The sequence below is a fragment of the Cnephaeus nilssonii genome, assembly GCF_951640355.1.
Source record: "Cnephaeus nilssonii genome assembly, chromosome: X".
NCBI classification, from domain to species: Eukaryota; Metazoa; Chordata; class Mammalia; order Chiroptera; family Vespertilionidae; genus Cnephaeus; species Cnephaeus nilssonii.
In genome coordinates, this window is record NC_137071.1 from 118,796,605 (window position 1) to 118,818,538 (window position 21,934).

Here is a 21,934-nt window from a genome sequence, read left to right on the forward strand (position 1 = left end):
CTTTGCCCTAATATGTGGTCTATCTTTGCAAATGTCCCATGTGCACTTGAGAAGACTGTATATTCCATAGCTTTGGGGTGAAATGTTCTGAAGATATCAATTAAATCCATCTGATCTAATGAGTCATTTAGGATTGCTGCTCTTTTGCTGATTTTTTGTCTAAAGGATTTTATCCAGTGGTATCAGTGGAGTATTAAATTCCCCTACTATGATTTTCTTGCTATTGATCTCTCCCTTGATATCTTCCAGAAGTATTTTTATATATCTGGGTGCTCCTGCATTGGGTGCGTATATGTTTACCAGAGTTAAATCCTCGTGTTGTATCGATCCCTTTAGTATTATGTAATGGCCTTCTTTATCTCTGTTATTGCCTTCACTTTGAGGTCAATTTTGTCAGATATAAGTATTGCTACCCAGCCTTTTTATTTCATTTTTAATTATCTGAAAAAATTGTTTTCCATCCCTTCACTTTCAGTCTGTGTGAGTCCTTTGTTCTGGGGTGGGTCTCCTATAGACAGTAAATATATGGGTCATTTTTTCTTTTCCATTCAGCTACCCTATGTCTTTGGATTGGAGCATTTAATCTATTTATATTTAACATTATTACTGATAGGTACTTGTTTGTGGCCGTTTTTATTTTTTATGCCTGTGTTCCTTCTTCCCTTTCTATTTCTTCTTTTTAGAGCAGTCCATTTAGCATTTCTTGCATTGCTGGCTAGGTGGTAATAAACTCCCTCAGCCTTTTCTTGTTTGTGAAGCTCCTGATTTCCCCTTCCATTTTGAATGATAGCCTTGCTGGGTATAGTATTATTGGATTCAGTCCCTTGCTTTGCATCACTTTGTATATTTCATTCTATTATCTTCTGGCCTGATGTGTTTCTGTTGAGAAATCAGTTGATATTCTAAATGGGAGATTCCTTGTAGGTAATTTTCTTTCTCTCTCTGGCATCCTTTAAGATTCTTACTTTGTCATTGATGTTTGCCAATTTATTTAAGATGTGTCATGGTGTCAGTCTTTTGGGTTTCATCTTATTTGGGACTCTGTGTGTTTCTTGAAGTTGTGTGACTTTTTTCTTCCCCCAAATTAGGAAACTTTTCTGTCATTATTTCTTCAAACAAGTTTTCTATTCCTTGTTCAGCTTCCTCTCCTTCTGGCAGCCCTATTATGTGGATGTTATTTTATTTTGTGTTGTCCCAAAGCTCCCTTAGACTCTCCTCCTGCTTTTTAAAAATTTTTCCAGTTGCTGCTCTGCTTGGGTGTTGTTTTCTACCTTGTCTTCTAATTCGCTGATTTGGTCTTTGGCTTCATCTAATCTACTACTGAAATCTTCCATTGGATTCTTTATTGCCACTATGTAATTCTTAATTTCCTCTTGATTCTTATACATGGTGAATTTCTCATCCAGACTTTTGAGCATCCTTATAACCAATACTCTGAATATTTTCTTGGACAGAATGCTTGCCTCCATTTCATTTATTTCCTTTTCTGGTGATTCCTCCTTTTCTTTTATATGGAGTTTGTTTCCTTGTCTCCTCATTTTTGCTGTTCCTTAGTGATTGTTTCCCTGCATTAGAACAAACTGCTATGCCACTCAGATTTTTTTAATTTTTCTTATGTAGTAGATGTTTTGTGGGACCCTGTGGTGCAGTCTCTCAGGTCTTCTGGGCTGGGTATTCTAGGGATGCCCCCTACTTGTTATATTTGGGCTCTCTTAATGTAGTTGGGTCTTGAGTGTTATTGTCCTGTTCATGGATGGAGTCTCCTCTTAGGGTGTCTTGTTATGTGGAGGTGCTGACTGAACAGCATAAAATACAACAAAATATACATGAAACAAAAGGAACAGATCACAAATGTACACAAGACACCTCTAATCCTAATAAAAGTGACCACTAGAGAAAAGAGAATTAGGAGAGAGAAAAGAGAGCAAAAATAATATCAAGAAAAAAAAGGGGATATAAAAAAAAAAACAAAGACAAAAATATGGGAGAAAACACCACAAAACAAACAAATAAACCAAAAAGCCCAAACAAAAGACACCCAGAAAAAGGGCAGGGGGGCACAATCTATAGAGACAGAGCTTAAGTACAGAAAATAAGGCTAAGGAATTGGACGAATAGGGGAATGACCATGGTTTACTATAGAGGAGGAAGAAAGAATGAGTGGATAAGGAGGAAAGAAATTAATCTTTTAAATTTTATTTACTTATTTACTGAAAAGGGAATATAGGAGAGAGCAGATAGGCCTGAATTTAGGAAGTGAAATTAATTTAAAAATTAGGAGAAGAAAAGAGCAATAAAGGAGAGAGAGATAAAAAAAAAAAAAACCTGCCCTGACTGGTTTGGCTCAGTGGATAGAGCGTCAGCCTGCGGACCGAGGGGTCCCGGGTTTGATTCCGGTCAAGGGCATGTACCTTGGTTGTGGGCACATCCCCAGTAGGGGGTGTGCAGGAGGCAGCTGATCGATGTTTCTCTCTCATCGATGTTTCTAACTCTCTATCCCTCTCCCTTCCTCTCTGTAAAAAATCAATAAAATATATTTTTAAAAAAAAAAAACCTAGCAAACAAAGAGAAAAGAGAAATGGGGATGGAGTAGCAGCAAGAAAGAATAAATTGAATAAGCCGACAGAAACTAAAATAATAATAACACATCAATACAGCACATAAAGAAGATCAATTTTTTACAAAGGGTAAAAAGAAAGAAAGAGAAAAACAAAAACAGGTCAGGAGAAGAAAAAACAGGATGAAAAAGGGAGAAGTGAGCAAGAGAAAGGTGGAAAAAATAATGAGATAAAATAACAATAAAAACCAAAAACAGAATAAGGAAAAAGTAATACTAAAATTTTTTTTTTAAATAAAAAAGTGAAGTGTCGTTCAGCCAAGTTTTAAAGCCATAGCAGGGATGGTTAGGACCCATCTCTTCTGTTCTTTCTGCCAATTCTGGATTTCCTGTTAGGTAGTTAGGAGATGACCACTGTTAGGCACTGTCTTTGGCATTTAGCACTGTGATGAAGCTCCAATCAATCCACTGTTCCTCCTGTCTCCATAGGCCTTGGCTGCAAGCAGACTGGACCAATATGCCCACTTTGCCTGTCTGCTAGCTGTCAATCTTAATCACTCAAGCATCTGTTTCTGGCAGGGTTTCAGCAGTGGTGCTGTTTTGCTTTCTGTGAATCAGATAGATGTTTCTTCCCTGACCCAGAGCTACTACTCTGGGAGTGGCCCAAAATATTACTCTGTCCTTAATTGGTCAGAGATCCTTTATTGGGACCAGTGGAGTTGGCTGGAATAATGGAGTTTAATCAGTCTGGTTCCCAGAATAGTGGGGGCGAACCGGCCCCTATTTCAACCTAGCCACTGAGAGCTCTTTGGGGCTATTCAGAGGCTTTGTTTCCTTTGTATAGCTCAAAATATAGGCAGGGTGTGGCAGGCTGTATTACCCACCTTGAAGCTAGTGGGAGAGGCTGGCTCTTTAGGAAAGAAATGGCTTCTTAGGTTTGAGAGGTTATGAATGTCCCAATGCTGGAGTCCTGGTCACCTCTCCCTGCCCTACTTTCCTCCACAGCTGCTCCTCAGGCTCCACAAATCTGTGCCTCTACCTGCACCACAGCCTTGGGTGAGTGTTTGAAATTGAAAGGTCCTATGAACTAGGTTTAGTGAATAAAAATAAGACAAAAAAGGCAAAAAATAAATTAAAAAGGCAAAACAACCACAAAACTTCGGGGTTTTCTCCCGCCATCACCACTCTGCTCTGGCTGCTTTCCAGGCCACCTTTCTGTATACAGTCTTTCTCAGCTGTGGTCTTAGATCAGATCTAGATTCCCCAGCTGCCAGCAGCCCAATGACTTTTCCTTTCCACAGTCAGATGTTACTAGTATGCCTGTCACCAAGGGAAACAGCTTTGGTGCAGTGCACCTTCCCCCTTACCCTCTCGGCCCTGTGGTCCTGTGTCCCTCTCCAGCCCAAATCCACTTTGCTACCTTTCTCCAGGCGTCCTCTGCCCTTCTGGTTGTGAATTGTCTCCTCAGCTGTGTCTAATTTGTTAATTCCGGATGGATGATCTCTGATTTACTTTCTTTTACAGGCTGGCCCCAGGACTAGGTGCATGAAATGTCTGCCTATTTGGCCGCCATTTTTCCCTCTCCTCTTACATTTTATTTTTTTAAATAATTCTTTATTGTTGAAAGTATTACATATGTCCTCTTTTTCCCCCATTGACTCCCTCCAGCCTACCCCCACCCCAAACCTCACCGCCCAATTGTCTGTGTCCATGGGGCATGTACTATATATGCATACAAGGTCCTTAGTTGATTACCTCCCAACCACCCAGCCTCCCCTGCCTTCCCTCAGAGATTCTTCACTCTGTTCCATGCCTCCATGTCTCTAGATCCACTCAATTCATCAGTTTATTTTATTACTTAGATTCCACATATGAAAGAGATCATGTGATACTTGTCTTTCTCTGACTGTCTTATTTCACTTAGCATGATACTCTCCAGGTTCCTCCATGCTGTCTCAAAAGGTAAGAGATTTTTCTTTTTTACTGCTGCATACTATTCCATGGAATAAATGTACCACAGCTTTTTTATCCATTCATCTACTGATGGGCACTTGGGTTCTTTCCAAATCTTGGCTATTGTAAATTGTGCTGCTATGAACATAGAGGTGCATAGATTCTTTCAGATTGGTGTTTTGGGTTTCTTAGGATATATTCCTAGACGTGGGAACACTGGGTCAAATGGCAGTTCCATATTTAATTTTTTGAAGAAACTTCATACCGTTTTTCATAATGGCTTCATTAGTCTACATTCCCACCAGCAGTGTACTAGGGTTCCCTTTTCTCCACATCCTCACCAACACTTGTCATTTGTTGATTTGTTGATGGTAGTCATTTTGACAGGTGTGAGGAGATATCTCATTGTTGTTTTAATTTGCATATCTCTGATTATCAGTGACAGAGCATTTTTTCATATGTCTCTTAGCCATCTCTATGTCCTCTTTGGAGAAGGGTCTATTTAGGTCCCTTGTCCATCTTTTTTATTGGCTAGTTTTTCTTCCTTTTGTTAAGTTGTATGAGTTCCTTTTTTTGGATATTAATCCTTTGTCACATAACATCATTGCCAAATATGTTCTCTTATACATTGGGCTCCCTTTTCATTTTATTATTTATTTTGCTGTGAAGAAGCTTTTAATTTTGATGTAGTCGCATTTGTTTATTTTCTCCTTAGTTTCCTTTGGCCTAGGAGATGTATCCATAAACATATTGCTATGAGAGATGTCGGAGATTTTGCTGCCTATGGTTTCTTCTAGGATTTTTATGGTTTCATGACATACATTTAAGTTTTTTACCCATTTTAAGATTATTCTTGTGTATGGTGTAAGTTGGTGATCTATTTCTTTCTCTTTTTTTTTGCATGTATCTGTCTCCATGGCATTTTTATACACCAATAATGAACTCTCAGAAAGAGAAACTAAAAAAAAAATCACATTTACCATTGCAACAAAAAAATTTAAGATACTTAGGAATAAATGTATCCAAGGAGGTAAAAGACCTGCTCTCCAAAAAATACAGGATGTTGAAAAAGGGATAGAGGAAGATATACACAAGTATAAGAATATACCATGTTCATGGGTTGGTAGAATCAACATCATTAAAATGGCCATACTACCCAAAGGAATCTATAGATTCAATTCAATCCCTGTTAAATACCAACAGCATGTTTCACAGACCTAGAACAAATGTTTCAAAAATTTATATGGAATCAAAACAGACCCCAAATAGCTGCAGCAATCTCAACAAAGAAGAACAAAGTTGGAGGGATCATAATACCACATAACAAGTTATACTACAAAGCCACTGTACTCAAAAGAGCTGGTACTGGCACAAAAACAGACAGTGGTTCCCAACGGGGGCACACACTGCATAGAGAGGCAATTTTATTTTTAAGGGGGGGGGGGCAATTCAAGAATGAGTTATTAACAGTGAATTTTTGCATTTCTTATGGTTCTAGGGGCCTCACATACAGTATATAAATATATATTGTGACATGTTTATGCATTTCAGTTCTCTATGTTTTGAAACTTTATTTGCTATTTTTATATCTCTTCATATTAGTATTATTTTTAAACAATTTTTATTGATTTCTTCCTCAGTATTTCAACTGTCCTTTTATTTTTCTCTTTCATGGATGCCATGTTTTTTGGAAGCTTGTTTAGACCACCTTAATGGCCTTTTAGGCTTCCTCCACGAGAATAGAAGTTCACTTTTTGAATAATAAGAATTATATGTCATTGGGGGTGCATCAGGATTTTAGAGATGCTTAGGTGGGGCATGGCCAAAAAAAAGTTGGGAACCACTGATATAGACAAATGGAACAAAACAGAGACCTCAGAAATCAACCCAAGCCTTTATGCTCAATTAATATTTGACAAAGGAGGCAAGACCATACAATGGAGTCAAAACAGAATCTTCAATAAATGGTATTTGAAAAATTGGACAGATACATGCAAAAAGAAATGAAAGTAGATTACCAACTTACACCATACACACACAAAAAAACTCAAAATCAATAAAAGACTTAAATGTAAGATTAGAAACCATAAAAAATCCTAGAAGAAACCATTGGTAGCAAAATCTCAGACATCTCTTATAGCAATATGTTTACAGATACATCTCCTAGGATTGTGGTCAGCAAACTGAGGCTCGCATGTGGCTCTTTGGCCCCTTGAGTGTGGCTCTTCCACAAAATACCACGGCCTGGGCGAGTCTATTTTGAAGAAGTGACATTAGAAGAAGTTTAAGTTTAAAAAATTTGGCTCTCAAAAGAAATTTCAATCATTGTACTGTTGATATTTGGCTCTGTTGACTAATGAGTTTGCAGACCACTGTCCTAGGACAATGGAAACTAAGGAGAAAATAAACAAATGGGACTACATCAAAATAAATGTCTTCTGCACAGCAAAATAAACCATCAACAAAATAATGAGAGCCCACTGCATGGGAGAACATATTTGCCAATGATACATCTGATAAGGGGTTAACCTCCAAAATTTATAGGGAACTCATATAACTTAACAAAAGGAAGATAAATAATCCAATAAAAAATGGGCAAAAGCCTGGAGATTAAAAATGACAGCAGAGTAAGTGGATATTTCACAGACATGTTCTCAGGAACAAATTGGAATTACAACTAAAATACAGAAAAACTTCCTGAATAATCAACTGAAGACTTGTTGGAGAGAACCCTGATAACCAAGGACTGAAAGTGGAGACTGCATAGAGACCGGTAGGAGGGACAGAGGGGCGAAAGGGCTGGTCGGGTACACACAGACAGCAGCTGAAGTTCTGGAGAGATATATGAACTGTGGAGGTTGACACTGAGAACTCTAGGGTCTAATCCCCAAGCTGGGCACCCCAGCAGAGAGCACCAGAACTAACAAGTGTAGCCACATAACATCTGGCTGTGAAGAGCAGCAGGGCTGCTGTCTGGGAGAGAGAGATGGCTGGAATTTCAGGCACCCTGTTAAGGGCCAATGCACAAAATTCCCTGTGAGCCACCCATCTTGTGCTCTGGCAGAGGGAAGGCATCGTGGACTAGAGCTGTGCAAGCAGAAGCCAGGATCAGGGTCTCTGGGGTTAGAAATCAGAGGGCAGACACCCCGGCTCCCTGGGGCAGCAGAGGACATCTTTCCCACACAGACATTTGCTACACTGGAGGTCTTGCATGGGGGAAGACAATTGACCCACCCTATTGGAAAACACCTTGCCCCAGGTTGTGGAGTACCTGAGGCCACTTAAGAGACTAAAAATAACAATTAGCCTCTAGGTAGAAGAAACTGCCCCACCCTGTTGAAAAAAGAAACAAAAAAAAAAAAACCTCTCCTCACGCCTGAGGACAATTGCCTGAGAGAAATTCAATCCCTAATCCTATCAGTCTGTAGGCAGAGGTAGTCTCTGGAGGCTTTGAGACTTTAACTGATCTAATTAGTCAGAAACAGCATTTGACACTGTCCTGTACTAGAGATTGAGAGGCGTAGCAGAGCTACCTAATATAAGGTGACCATACGTCCCGCTTTTGGTGGGACAGTCCCGATTTTTAACAATTTGTCCCTTGTCCCACGGCGTTTTAAAAAAGTCCTGATTTTTGGAAAGAATGCACGACAAGCTAGGGAACGGCGGGAGAACGGGAAGGGAATATACGGTTTTCGGTGGCCATGTGGCTATTTAGCCAGGATAAATAATGCACTAAAAATTGTGGAATATGCGCTGTCCTTACCAGGAACTAATGCTGTGACTGAACACGTTTTTTCTACGGTAAATAAAGTGTGGACATCAGAAATATCACAATTAAGTGTTGAGACTTTGAAAGCCATTTTATGTGTGAAATATAATTTAACAAATTCTTGTGAAAATTTTCATGACCTTTTAAACAATGACAGCAATCTACTAAAAAAAATTCACTCAAATGATAAATATGGCAAAGAATAAAATAATACTATACATATTTTTTATTTATTATATTTTTAAATTGTACTTATGTTGAAATTTAAAAATATATATTACAATACTATTTTTGCGTTCTATGAAAATTTTTGTTGCTCCATTAAGACCAAATTTTTAATCAAAAACCATTCCCTCCCCACCCCCCCCCCCCCCCCCCGGTCAATGGTGTTCCGCTTTACCAATGTTAAAATCTGGTCACCTTAACCTAATATATAGTCACAAACCCAAACAGGTAGCCAAACTGAGGAGACAAAGAAACAATCCCCAAATGAAAGAACAAGAGAAAAGATAAATGAAATACAGATAAGAAATTTATCTGAAACAGAGTTCAGAGTAATGATGGTAAAGATGCTCAAGAGCATGAGAAAAGATATAGTAACCATGAAAACAGAAATAAAGAATGACATAGCACAAATAAAGAACACACTGGAAGGAATAAACAGCAGATTAGGGGAAGTTGAGGATCAAATCAGTGAATTAGAAGACAGGATTGAAAACAATCACTCAATAAGAGAGCCAAAAAGAAAAAAAAAACATTTAAAACACAGGAGGACAGCTTAAGGGAGCTGTGGAAAATGTGAAACATAACAATATTTGAATAGTAGATGTGCCAGAAGAGACAGAAAGGGAGAAAGGGATAGAAAACATGTTTGAAGAAATAATGGCAGAAAACTTCCCTAACCTGGTAAAGGAAAAAGTCACACAAGTTCAGGAGGCACAAAGAACCCCAAGCAAGAAGAAACCAAACAGGCCCATGCACACACACATCATAATTAAAATGCCAAAAATTGAAGACAAAGAGAGAATCTTAAAGGTAGCAAGAGAAAAGCAAACTGTTACCTACAAAGGAGCTCCCATAAAGCTGACATCTGATTTCTCATCAGAAACTACAGGCCAGAAGGGAATGGCAGGAAGTACTCAAGGTAATGGAAAGCAAGGATCTGAAACCAGGATTATTATATCTAGCAAGTCTATCATTCAAAATAGACAGTCAAATAAAGAGCTTCCCAGACAAAAAAAAAAAAAGGCTAAACAGTACATCACCACCAAGCCAGCACTACATGAAATGCTAAAGGACTGCTGTAATGAAAGAAGAAACATAGAGAGAAACCTAGCCATACAGAATTAAAATGGCAATAAATAAGTACCTATCAATAATAATCCTAAATGTAAATGGAATAAATGCTCCAATCAAAAGGCATATGGTAGCTGAATGGATACAAAAGCATGACACAACTATATACTGTCTACAAGAAACCCACCTCAGAACAAAAGACACACACAGGATGAGGGTGAAGGGATGGAAAAAATTTTCAATGCAAATTGGAAAAAAAATAGCTGGAGTAGCAATACTCATATCCAATAAAATAGACTTCAAACGGAAGGCCATCACAAGAGATAACAAAGGTCACTACATAATACTAAAGGGATCAATCCAATGAGATGCTATAACCCTGGTAAACATATATGTTCCCAATATAGGAGCACCTAAATATATAAAATACTTCTAGAGAACTTTAAGGGAGACATCCACAACAATACAGTCATAGTAGGGGACTTTAACACCCTGCTGATCTAACTGTATAGAACTTCCAGACAAAAACTTAACAAGGAAACAATGACCCTAAATGACAAACTGGATCAGATGGATTTAATTGACATTTATAGAATACTAGAGGCCCGGTGCACAAAATTCATGTGATTAGTACAGTCCTTAGGCCTAGCCTACAATCAGGGCCATCTTCCCCAGCTGCCCACAGCCAGCCCCGGCCCCTGCCACCACCCACTCCTGGTTCCCCATTCACCATCGGGTGATTGGTGCCTGATGGTCAGGGGAAGGGACAGAGAGGTCGGCTGTTCCCGCCAACCATGGGTGGCTATCAGGCAATTGGAGCCTGCTGGTGGGGAAAGGGACCAAGAAGTGGTCAGTGTGCCTCATACCACTGGTCATTCTGGTCGTTCAGCTGTTAGGGTCAATTTGCATATTACCCAAAGCAGCAGAATATACATTCTTCTCAAGTGCACATGGATCATTCACAAAGATAGACTATATGTTAGGTCACAATACAAGCCTCTACAAGTTCAAGAAGATTGAAATCATATCAAGCATCTTCTCAGATCACAGTGGATTTAAATTATAAATCAACTATAGTAAAAACACCCAAAAACATTCAAACACATGGAGGCTAAATAGCATGTTATTAAACAATGAATGGGTTACCAATAAGATCAAGAAAGAAATGAAAAACTTCCAGTAAACAAATGGAAATTAACACACACACACACACACACACACACACACACACACACGCACACGCACACACACACACAATCTTTGGGACACTGCAAAAGCAGTCCTAAAAGAGAAGTTCATAGCACTACATGCCTACATCAAAAAACAAGAAAATCAACAATAAAGTATTTAATGCTACAACTTAAAGAACTCGAAAGAGAATAACAAGAAAAGCCCAGATCTTTCTCCCAATTTTTTTGTTTTGTTTTGTTTTGTTTTGTTTTGTTTTGGAGGCAACCAAAATTTTTGGTGGCCTTATTTCAATGAAGGGAAAGAAAGGGAAAGAAAAGAAGGAAGAAAGGAAAGAAGGAAAGAAAGAAGGAAGGAAGGAAGGAAGGAAGGAAGGAAGGAAGGAAGGAAGGAAGGAAGGAAGGAAAGAGGGAGGGAGGGAGGGAGGGAGGGAGGGAGGGAAGGAAGGAAGGAAAGAAGGAAGGAAGGAAGGAAGGAAGGAAGGAAGGAAGGAAGGAAGGAAGAAAAGCCCAGAGTAAGTAGAAGGAAGAAAATAATAAAGATTAGAGCCGAGGTAAATAACATAGAGACTAAAAAATAAATGAAACCAAGAGCTGGTTCTTTGAAAGGATAAACAAAATTGATGAACTGTTAGCCAGATTCATCAAGAAACAGAGAAAGGACCCAAATAAAATCAGAAACAAAAGTGGAGAAGTAACTACTGACACAACAGAAATGCAAAGGTTTGTAAGAAAATAATATGAACAACTATACACCAACAAGCTGGACAAAGTGGCTGAAAGGGACAAATTTCTATAAAACTACAGTCTCCCAAAACTGAATCAGGAATAATCAGAAAACCTGAATAGGCCAATAACAACTGATGAAATAGAAGTAGTAATCAAAAAAACTCCCAGCAAACAAAAGCCAAGGTCCAGACGCATTCACAGGGGAGTTTTCCCAATCATTCAAAGAACTAACACCTATACTCCTCAAAGTATTCAAAAAAAATCAAGAGGAAGGAATATTTCCAAACTCTTTTTATGAGATGATCATTATTCTAATTCCAAAACCAGATAAAACACTACAAAGAAAGAAAATTACAGGCTAATATCCCTGATGAACATAGATGCTAAAATCCTCAACAAAATATTAGCAAATTGGATCCAGTAATATATTAAAAACATCATAAACCATAACTAAGTGGGATTTTTTCCAGGGATGCAAGGCTGGTACAACATTTGCACATCAATAAACGTGATACATCACATAAACAAATTGAAAGACAAAAATCACATGCCCATATCAACAGACGCAAAGAAAGCATTCCACAAAATCCAACACACATTTTTGACAAAAAGTCTCAGCAAAGTGGGAATAGAGGGAGCATATCTAAACATGATAAAGGCCATTTATGACAAACCTACAGCAAACATCATACTCAATGGGCAAAAACTAAAACCATACCCCCTAAGAACAGGAACAAGACAGGGATGTCTGTTTTCACCACTCTTATTTATACAGTACTATTAGTCCTAGCCATAGGCCATAGAAATCAGACAGCAAGAAGAAATAAAAGGCGTCCAAATTGGAAAGGAGGATGTAAAACTGTAATTATTCCCAGATGATATGATATTTTACATAGGAAACCCTAAAGACTCCACCAAAAACTACTATACTTAATAAATAAATTGGGCATTATAGTAGGATACAAAATCAATACCCAATAATCAATGACTTTTTTATACACCAATAATGAATTCTCAGAAAGAGAAACTAAACAAGCAATCCCATTTGCCATTGCAACAAAAAATTAAGATACTTAGGAATAAATGTAACTAAGGGGCAAAAGACCTGTACTCAGAAAATGACAGGACATTGAAAAAAGAGATAGAAGAAGATAGAAACAAGTGGAAGAATATACTGTGTTCATGGATTGGTAGAATCAATATCATTAAAATGTTCACACTACCAAGGCAATATACAGATTCAAAATAATCCCTATTAAAATACCAACAGCATATTTAACAGATCTAGAACAAATACTCAAAAAATTTATATGGACTCAAAAAATACCCTAAATAGATGCAACAATCTTAAGAAAAACAAAGTTGGAGGAACCACAATACCAGATTTCAAGTTATACTACAATGCCACCATAATTAAAACAGCCTGGTAATGGCACAAGAACAGGCATATAGATCAATGGAACAGAACAGACATCCCAGAAATATACCCAAGCCATTATGCTCAATTAATATTTGACAAAGGTGTCAACAGCATACAATAGAGTCAAGACAGTCTCTCCAATAAACAGTGTTGGGAAAATGAGACAGATACATGCAAAAAAAAAAATGAAACTAACCACCTGCTTACACCATACACAAGAATAAACTCAAAATGGATAGAAGACTTAAATGTAAGTCATGAAACCATAAAAATCTTAGAAGAAAACATAGGCAGCTAAATCTCAGATATCACTCGTACCAATATGTTTACAGATACATCTTCTAGGGCAAAGAAAACTAAAGAGAAAATATACACATGGGACTGCATCAGAATAAAAGACTTCTTCACAGCAAAAGAAACCATCAACAAAACAACAAGAAAGCCCATCGCATGGGAGAAGATAATTGCTAATGTTATCTCCAATAAAAGTTTAATCTCCAGGGAGCCCACTGTATGGGAGAACATATTTGGCAGTGATACATCTGATAAAGGTATATATAAGGAACTCATACAACTTAACATAAGGAACACAAACAATTAAATTAAAAAATGGGCAAAGAGATGGGAGAAAAAATGGCGACGGAATAGAGTCGTGTTTGGAGTCTGGTCCTGGGACAGAGAGTAGGAGCAGCAGAGGTTCGCAGGGGGAGTGTATGTTGGCAAGCCAAGGGACAGCTAAACTCCAGGAGAAGGCGGGGGAGTGCTGGGCAGGTTTCCCCTGACCGTGCAGCACCCACAGGGGCTGGGTCCCCTCCCGGAGCTGCGGGCTCACCGGGCGCCTCGCCATCTTGCAAGGAAAAGAGGATTGTATTTGAAACCTGACTTTCCGCGACAACTGCAAACACTGAACAGCTGCGAGCACCAAAACACCGGTCCCCTATCGGCGCAAACATTCGGATTCAAAGGAACTCTTCACTGCACCACGGAAAGGTCAGATTTCGTCTGAAATAAGGTGTGGTTTCTAATCCCCGCGGTGGGAGGGAAGCGCGTGAACCACAGGACCGGCAGGAACCGGGAGGTCTGTGCCTAGAAAAATCGGCGGCAGTTGGAGCTGCCGTGACCCGTGAAGGTGGAAGGGGGTCTGAGCTGCTAACAGAAGTGACCTCTTAAAAGCAACTCATTTTAATCTGACAAGGAGGGTCAGACTAAGAATTTTCAAAGGAGTGCAGGTCCTTAGTCTGGCACACAGACCCACTGTCCACACACTTGGGCTCTTTCCGACTCTGATTACTAAGCCCAATACATAGGAAAACCCAGGTGGAAAAACCCTGAAAGACTGCAGGGGGAAGTTGTTTTTTCGGAACCTGGGGAGCAAAGCTGGGTGTGACCATCAGAGAGGCAGCTCTGAGGCGCACACCTCCACAAACTGGTAGTGAGTGCCATAGAGGGAAAAAAAAAAAGTTAGAGAGGCCCGGAAGTCAATTCAGAAACACTGCCACCCAGGGGCTGAAACGCTAATTGTCTCTGGTGTAATCAAAAATAAATACGAGAAATTAAGACAAGGCCGGCTTAAAAAGCAGGACTGGCTTACAACACTGAGGAGCAGAGGAACGAAGCTGAACTGAAATACCGCCCAGACTGGGAAACAGGCATACCAAACAGAATAATAGAGGAAGTGAATGACAGCCGCTACTGCACGTTTTAGACTTCCTATTTTTTAATTTAAAATTCTCTTTTCAATTTTTTTTTAATTTTTTTATTCTAATTTTTTATTTTCATTTCTTGCATCTTTTACTTAAGAAACTAATTTTTTTCTTTTTCCTCACCTTTTTAATTATTACATTACGATTTTTACCTTTTTAATTATTACATTTTTATTTTCAATCAGCATTATTATTACTATTATTTTACTTTTTTTTTTAAAATGTCATTGATTTTCTCTTTCTTTTATTTTGGGATTAGTGTCCTACATTCTATTTGCATCTTTCCCTTACCCTATCTCAAAGCTAACATTTTGCCATCACTCTCCTCCTAACCTTTCCCCTTTTGGTCTCCGGTTTATCTTAACCCTTTCTGGCTTTAGATTTTCCCTACTTTTTCAGTTTACCCTCTGCTAAAATTTCACCCTACTGATATATCTAATTCCCAACCCCCTGCTCCAAATCCATACATACCTCTCTCTATTCTACCTTAAAAAAATTATTTTTCTCTCTGGCCTTTTGTTGTTGTTTGCTTGAATGTTGATTAGATTGAATTTTTATGCTTTTTTATGAGATTGTTTTGATTATTCTTTTTGTTTGTTTGGTTGGTTCTATTGTTTGCTTTGTTTTTGTTTGTTTTTTACTTTTGTTTTCCCTTGCCTCACTTGATATTAGTTGGTGTTCCAGTTTGTATTAATCTCCAGGCTCATGTTGCCGGAATTTGCTGGGATTAGTGGTGGTTCTAGTGGAGTTTACTCTCCATATATATAGTTTGTTCCCCTTTTCTCCCTTAGTATTGTTCTTGTCTCTCTTACTTTTTTTTCTTTTCTTTTTTTTCTACTCTTTTCCCAAGTTCAGATTCACACTTTTTTTTTGTTTTTTGTTTTTGTTTTTGTTCTTGATTTTTACTCTCCCTCTTCCACTCCTATTCCCTAATTTGTCTTTCTCTGGTGGTTACCTTTATTGGAGGTTATTAATATAGTGAATACAATTCTGTTCAGTGCCTTGTGTGTTGTGCCTGGTTGTGTTGTATTTTGTACCTTTAAATCAACGCCGGAGAGAGAGAACTGTATAACCAGACATCCGGAGAAGAGAGACCATGGGGAGACAAAGAAATAGCCCCCATAGGAAAGAGAAGCAGGCATCACCAGAAAAGGAATTAAACGAATTAGAGGCAAACAAACTATCAGAGACAGAATTCAGAGAAATGATCATAAGGTGGCTGAAAAGGATGGAAGACAAATTCGACAATATGAGTAAGAACCAAGAGGAAATGAAGAAGAACCAAGAAGAAATGAAAAATGACATCGCTGCTGTAAAGAACTCAATAGAAAGCATCAAGAGTAGACTAGAAGAAGCAGAGGACCGCATAAGTGAGCTAGAAGACTAGATGGAAAAAAATACCCAATTACAACAGCTTCTAGAAACAAAAATTAGAAAGCATGAGGAGAGCCTAAGGGAACTTCAGGACAACACAAAACAAAACACCATCAGGATAATAGGGGTACCAGAAGGAAAGGAAACGGAGCAAGGAATAGAAAACCTGTTAGAAGAAATAATAACAGAAAACTTCCCTGATATAGGAAAGAAAAACCCCACACAAATCCAAGAAGCTCACAGAGTTCCAAGCAAAATGAACCCCAAAAGACCGACGCCAAGGCACATTATAATTAAGTTGGCAAACACCAACGACAAAGTAAGAATCTTAAAAGCGGCCAGAGAGAGAGAGACAGTTACATACAAAGGAACCCCCATCAGACTAGCAACTGATTTCTCAACAGAAACTCATCAGGCCAGAAGGGAATGGAATGAAATATACAAAGTCATGCAAAAGAAGGGTCTCAATCCTAGAATACTGTACCCAGCAAGGCTATCAATCAAAATTGAAGGTGAAATCAGGAGCTTCGCAGACAAAAAAGGGCTAAGGGAGTTTATCACCACCAAACCAGCAATGAAAGAAATGCTAAAGGGTCTGCTGTAAAAAAAAAAAAAAAGAAAAAGAAAGAAAGAAAGAAATAGGAAGCAAAGAAGGAATACAGGGGTATAGAATAAAAATGGCGACAAATAAGTGCCTATCAATAATAACTTTAAATGTAAGTGGATTGAATGCCCCAATCAAAAGACACAGGGTAACAGATTGGATAAGAAAACAAAACCCATATATCTGCTGTCTACAGGAAACCCACCTCAAAAAAAAGGACGCATACAGACTGAGAGTAAAGAGATGGAAAAAGGTTTTCCAGATGAATGGAAATGAAAAAAAAAAAGCTGGGGTAGCAATACTTATATCTGACAAATTAGATCTCAAAGTGAAGGACATAACAAGAGATAATGAAGGCCACTTCATAATACTAAAGGGAGAAATCCAACAAGAAGAAATAACTCTGGTAAACATATATGCACCCAATACAGGAGCACCAAGATACATTAAAAAACTCCTGGAATATATCAAGAGAGAGATTGACAGCAATACAATCATAGTAGGAGACTTCAGTACCCCACTATCACCATTGGACAAATCCTCTAAACAAAAAATCAGCAAAGAAACATCAATCCTAAATGACTCACTAGACCAGATGGAATTAATCGACACTTTCAGAACATTTCACCCAAAGCCAAAGAATATACATTCTTCACAAGTGCACATGCGTCATTTTCAAAGATAGACCATATGTTAGGACATAGGCAAAGTCTCTCCAAATTCAAGAAGATAGAAATCGTATCAAGTATCTTCTCCGATCACAGTGGCATAAAACTGGAAATCAACTACAATAAAAACAACCCAAAGAAATCAAACACATGGAGACTAAACAGCATGCTATTAAACCATGACTGGATTACCAAAGACATCAAGGAAGAAATAAAAAACATCATGGCAACAAACGACAATGAAAACACAACAATCCAAAATCTATGGGACACAGTGAAAGCAGTCCTGAGAGGGAAGTTCATAGCTCTACAAGCCTACTGCAAAAAACAAGAAACAACGGTAATAAATTACCTAACCCAACAACTCATAGAGTTAGAGAGAGAGCAACAAGAAAAGCCCAGTGTAAGCAGAAGGAAAGAAATAATAAAGATCAGAGCGGAGACATAGAGAACAAAGAAACAATACAAAAGATCAACAAAACCAAGAGCTGGTTCTTTGAAAGGATAAACAAGATTGATGAACCTCTAGCCAGGCTCACCAAGAAGCAAAGAGAGAGGACCCAAATAAACAAAATCAGAAATGAAAGAGGTGAGATAACAACAGACCCCGACAAAATACAAAGGATTGTTACAAAATACTATGAACAACTCTATTCCAACAAACTGGACAACCTGGAGGAAATGGACATATTCCTAGACAAATACAACCTTCCAAAACTCAATCAGGAAGAATCTAAACAGCTCAACAGGCCAGTAACTATGGAAGAAATTGAAGCAGTCATCAAAAAGCTTCCGGCAAACAAAAGCCCGGGGCCAGAGGGCTTCAGAGGAGAGTTTTACCAAACTTTCAAGGAAGAACTAAAACCTATCCTCCTCAGACTATTCCAAAAAATTCAAGAGGAAGGAACACTTCCAGGCTCCTTCTATGAAGCCAGCATCACCCTAATACCAAAACCAGATAAAGACAACACAATGAAAGATAATTACAGACCAATATCCCTCATGAACATAGATGCCAAAATCCTCAACAAAATCCTAGCAAATTGGCTCCAGCAATACATCAGAAAGATCATACATCATGACAAAGTAGGATTCATCCCAGGAATGCAAGGATGGTACAATATCCGTAAATCAATAAATGTGATACATCACAAAAACAAATTGAGAGATAAAAATCACATAGTCATATCAATAGATGCAAAAAAGCATTTGACAATATCCAACACCCTTTCTTGATAAAAACTCTCAACAAGGTGGGAATAGAAGGATCATACCTCAACATAATAAAAGCTATATATGATAAACCCACAGCAAACATCATACTCAATGGGCAAAAACTAAAACCATTTCCCCTAAGAACAGGAACAAGACAGGGATGCCCACTCTCACCACTCCTGTTTGACATAGTACTGGAAGTATCAGCTATCGCAATTAGGCAAGAAGAAGAAATAAGAGGCATCCAAATTGGAAAAGAAGAAGTGAAGCTGTCCTTATTTGCAGATGACATGATATTGTACATAAAAAACCCAAAAGATTCCATCAAAAAACTAATAGACTTAGTAAATGAATTCGGCAATGTAGCGGTATACAAAATTAACGCCAAGAAATCTATGGCATTTCTATACACCAATAGTAAACTTACAGAAAGAGAGACTAAAAAAGCAATCCCATTTACCATCGCACCAAAAAAATTAAGATACCTAGGAATAAACTTAACTAAGGAGGTAAAAGACCTATACGCAGAAAACTACAGGTCACTGAAAAAAGAGATAGAGGAAGACGTAAACAGATGGAAGAACTACCATGTTCATGGATTGGTAGAATCAACATCATTAAAATGTCCATACTACCCAAAGTAATCTACAGATTCAATGCACTCCCCATCAAAATACCAACAGCATATTTCACAGACCTAGAAAGAACTCTCCAAAAATTCATCTGGAATAAAAAAAGACCCCGAATAGCCGCAGCAATCCTGAGAAAGAAGAATAAAGTAGGAGGGATCTCAATACCAGATTTCAAGCTGTATTAGAAAGCCACTGTTCTCAAAACAGCCTGGTACTGGCACAAGAACAGACATATAGATCAATGGAACAGAATAGAGAATCCAGACATCGACCCAAACCACTATGCTCAATTAATATTTGACCAAGGAGGCATGAACATACAATGGAGTCAAGACAGTCTCTTCAATAAATGGTGTTGGGAAAATTGGACACACACATGCAAAAAAATGAAACTAGATCACCAACTTACACCATACACAAAAATAAACTCAAAATGGATGAAGGACTTAAACATAAGACGGGAAACCATAAAAATACTAGAGGAATCCACAGGCAACAAAATCTCAGACATATGCCAAAAGAACTTCTTCACTGACACTGCCCCTAGGGCAATGGAAGCTAAAGAGAAAATTAACAAATGGGACTACATCAAAATAAAAAGCTTTTTACAGCAAAAGAAACCGTCAACAAAACAACAAGAAAGCCCACTGCATGGGAGAACATATTTGCAAATGCTATCACTGATAAGGGCTTAATCTCCAACATCTACAGGCAGCTTATGCAACTTAATAAAAGGAAGATAAATGATCCAATAAAAAAAATGGGCAACGGACCTAAACAGAATATTTTCAAAAGAAGACAGAATGAAGGCCAAGAGACACATGAACACATGCTCAAAGTCACTTATTATCCGAGAGATGCAAATCAAAACAACAATGAGGTACCATCTCACACCTGTCAGAATGGCTATCATCAACAAATCAACAAATGACAAGTGTTGGCGAGGATGCGGAGAAAAAGGAACCCTCGTGCACTGCTGGTGGGAATTCAGACTGGTGCAGCCACTGTGGAGAACAGTATGGAGTTTACTCAAAAAACTGAAAATGGAACTCCCATTTGACCCAGTAATCCCACTCCTGGGAATTTATCCGAAGAAACTAGAAACACCAATCAGAAAGGATATATGCACCCCTATGTTCATAGCAGCACAATTTACAATAGCTAAGATTTGGAAACAGCCTAGGTGCCCGTCAGCAGATGACTGGATCAGAAAACTGTGGTACATCTATACAATAGAATACTATTCTGCCATAAAAAGAAGGAATTCTCATCATTTGCACCAACCTGGATGGAATTGGAGAATATTATACTAAGTGAAATAAGCCAGTCAATGAAAGAAAAATACCACATGATCTCACTCATTTATGGATAATAAAGAACATTATAAACTGATGAACAAAAAGATAGATACAGAGACAGTAAAGCAACAAACAGAGTTTCAAATTACAGGGGGAAATTTAGGGAGAGGTGGGGAAGATAAGAAATCAAATGAAAGACTTGTATGCATGCATATAAGCATAAACAATGGATGCAAAACTCTGGGGGGTGAGGGCATGTATGGGTGTGGGGTGTGGGGGGGTAATGGTAAGATATGTACACATATAATACCTCAATAAAAAAAACGAGTAAAAAAAATGGGCAAAGTACCTCAATAGATACTTCTCCAAAGTGGACATAGAGATGGTCAAGAGACATATGAAAAAATGCTCTGTCACTGATCATCAGAGAGATTCAAATTAAAACTACAATGAGGTATCACCTCACAGAATGCCTACCATCAGCAAATCAACAAATGATAAATGCTAGTGAGGATGTGGAGAAAAGGGAACCCTAATAGTACACTGCTGGTGGGAATGTACACTAATGAAGCCATTATGAAAAACGGTATGAAGTTTCTTCAAAAAATTAAATATGGAACTGCAATTTGACCCAGTGTTCCCACTTCTAGGAATACTAGGTATAGTGGTTAATAATGAGGATTTGACAATTTTTTTCAATAGATGGAGTTACACATATGTTGATATATACATGATTTTATATGTATGCTATTTTGTTCTATTGACAACAATCTACAAAACTTTATATGTCAAATTTTCTGAAGGTGTTAACATAATAGATATTTTTACACTTAAAAATGTCAAATTTCATGCCAAAAAAAAGAATTTGTGGGAAGTTTTAATTCATTACTTTATTTTTAAGAAAAGTGCTGCTGAATACTTCGGAAAGCTTATAGTGAACATTCTCCATCTCAAGATACTTGTGAACGCTGGTTTAAACACTTTAAAAGTGATGATTTCAATGTGAAAGACAAAGAACGTCCAGGTCAACCAAAAAAGTTTGAAGACCAACAATTACAAGCATTATTGGATGAAGATGTATGTCAAACTCAAAAACAACTTGCAGAAAGATTAAACGTTGCTCAGCAAACAATTTCTGATTGTTTACAAGCAATGGGAAAGACTTTAAAGGAAGGAAAATGGGTGCCACATCAACTGAACAAAAGACAAATGGAAAACCGAAAAGTCATCAGTAAAATGTTGCTTCAAGGCATGAAAGAAAGTCTTTTTTGCATCGAATTATGACTGGTGATGAAAAGTGGATTTATTTTGAGAATCTCAAATGCACAAAATCATGGGTTGATCCAGGTCAACCTTCATCATTGACTGCAAGGTCAAATCATTTTGGAAAGAAGACAATGCTCTGCATTTGGTGGGATCAGGAAGGTGTGGTGTATTATGAACTTCTAAAACCAGGTGAAACTGTTAACACTGATTGCTACTGACAACAAATAATCAATTTGAACCACGCTTTGATCATGAAACGACCA